The sequence below is a fragment of the Mustela nigripes genome, chromosome 12, assembly GCF_022355385.1.
Source record: "Mustela nigripes isolate SB6536 chromosome 12, MUSNIG.SB6536, whole genome shotgun sequence".
In the NCBI taxonomy this organism is placed as follows: Eukaryota; Metazoa; Chordata; class Mammalia; order Carnivora; family Mustelidae; genus Mustela; species Mustela nigripes.
Genome location: NC_081568.1, coordinates 148,345,760 through 148,348,639, shown reverse-complemented (window position 1 = coordinate 148,348,639; position 2,880 = coordinate 148,345,760).

The following is a 2,880-nucleotide window of genomic DNA, read 5'->3' as shown; positions in this document are numbered from 1 at the left end:
CTGGGGTTGTTGCCACCCTTTTAGTATTTTACTTGCCCCTTCATTTAGTCTTATCTGGACAAAATGACAAGACGTAAAAATTCAACACAAAAAAAAGAACAAGAGGCAGTACCGAAGGCTAGGGACCTAATCAATACAGACATCGGTAATATGTCAGATCTAGAGTTCAGAATGACAATTCTCAAGGTTCTAGCCGGGCTCGAAAAAGGCATGGAAGATATTAGAGAAACCCTCTCGAGAGATATAAAAGCCCTTTCTGGAGAAATAAAAGAACTAAAATCTAACCAAGGTGAAATCAAAAAAGCTATTAATGAGGTGCAATCAAAAATGGAGGCTCTAACTACTAGGATAAATGAGGCAGAAGAAAGAATTAGTGATATAGAAGACCAAATGACAGAGAATAAAGAAGCTGAGCAAAAGAGGGACAAACAGCTACTGGACCACGAGGGGAGAATTCGAGAGATAAGTGACACCATAAGACGAAACAACATTAGAATAATTGGGATTCCAGAAGAAGAAGAAAGTGAGAGGGGAGCAGAAGGTATACTGGAGAGAATTATTGGGGAGAATTTCCCCAATATGGCAAAGGGAACGAGCATCAAAATACAGGAGGTTCAGAGAATGCCCCTCAAAATCAATAAGAATAGGCCCACACCCCGTCACCTAATAGTAAAATTTACAAGTCTCAATGACAAAGAGAAAATCCTGAAAGCAGCCCGGGAAAAGAAGTCTGTAACATACAATGGTAAAAATATTAGATTGGCAGCTGACTTATCCACAGAGACCTGGCAGGCCAGAAAGAGCTGGCATGATATTTTCAGAGCACTAAACGAGAAAAACATGCAGCCAAGAATACTATATCCAGCTAGGCTATCATTGAAAATAGAAGGAGAGATTAAAAGCTTCCAGGACAAACAACAACTGAAAGAATTTGCAAATACCAAACCAGCTCTACAGGAAATCTTGAAAGGGGTCCTCTAAGCAAAGAGAGAGCCTACAAGTGGTAGATCAGAAAGGAACAGAGACCATATACAGTAACAGTCACCTTACAGGCAATACAATGGCACTAAATTCATATCTCTCAATAGTTACCCTGAATGTGAATGGGCTAAATGCCCCTGTCAAAAGACACAGGGTATCAGAATGGATAAAAAAACAAAACCCATCTATATGTTGCCTCCAAGAAACACATTTTAAGCCCGAAGACACCTCCAGATTTAAAGTGAGGGGGTGGAAAAGAATTTACCATGCTAATGGACATCAGAAGAAAGCAGGAGTGGCAATCCTTATATCAGATCAATTAGATTTTAAGCCAAAGACTATAATAAGAGATGAGGAAGGACACTATATCATACTCAAAGGGTCTGTCCAACAAGAAGATTTAACAATTTTAAATATCTATGCCCCCAATGTGGGAGCAGCCAACTATATAAACCAATTAATAACAAAATCAAAGAAACACATCAACAATAATACAATAATAGTAGGGGACTTTAACACTCCCCTCACTGAAATGGACAGGTCATCCAAGCAAAAGATCAGCAAGGAAATAAGGGCCTTAAACGACACACTGGACCAGATGGACATCACAGATATATTCAGAATATTTCATCCCAAAGCAACAGAATACACATTCTTCTCTAGTGCACATGGAACATTCTCCAGAATAGATCACATCCTCGGTCCTAAATCAGGACTCAACCGGTATCAAAAGATTGGGATCATTCCCTGCATATTTTCAGACCACAATGCTCTAAAGCTAGAACTCAACCACAAAAGGAAGTTTGGAAAGAACCCAAATACATGGAGACTAAACAGTATCCTTCTAAAGAATGAATGGGTCAACCGGGAAATTAAAGAAGAATTGAAAAAAATCATGGAAACAAATGATAATGAAAATACAACGGTTCAAAATCTGTGGGACACAACAAAGGCAGTCCTGAGAGGAAAATATATAGCGCTACAAGCCTTTCTCAAGAAACAAGAAAGGTCTCAGGTACACAACCTAACCCTACACCTAAAGGAGCTGGAGAAAGAACAAGAAAGAAACCCTAAGCCCAGCAGGAGAAGAGAAATCATAAAGATCAGAGCAGAAATCAATGAAATAGAAACCAAAAAAACAATAGAACAAATCAACGAAACTAGGAGCTGGTTCTTTGAAAGAATTAATAAAATTGATAAACCCCTGGCCCGACTTATCAAAAAGAAAAGAGAAAGGACCCAAATAAATAAAATCATGAATGAAAGAGGAGAGATCACAACTAACACCAAAGAAATACAAACTATTATAAGAACATACTATGAGCAACTCTACGGCAATAAATTTGACAATCTGGAAGAAATGGATGCATTCCTAGAAACATATAAACTACCACAACTGAGCCAGGAAGAAATAGCCTGAACAGACCCATAACCAGTAAGGAGATTGAAACAGTCATTAAAAATCTCCAAACAAACAAAAGCCCAGGGCCAGACGGCTTCCCGGGGGAATTCTACCAAACATTTAAAGAAGAACTAATTCCTATTCTCCTGAAACTGTTCCAAAAAATAGAAATGGAAGGAAAACTTCCAAACTCATTTTATGAGGCCAGCATCACCTTGATCCCAAAACCAGACAAGGATCCCACCAAAAAAGAGAGCTATAGACCGATATCCTTGATGAACACAGATGCGAAAATACTCAACAAAATACTAGCCAATAGGATTCAACAGTACATTAAAAGGATTATTCACCACGACCAAGTGGGATTTATTCCAGGGCTGCAAGGTTGGTTCAACATCCGCAAATCCGTCAATGTGATACAACACATCAATAAAAGAAAGAACAAGAACCATATGATACTCTCAATAGATGCTGAAAAAGCATTTGACAAAGTACAA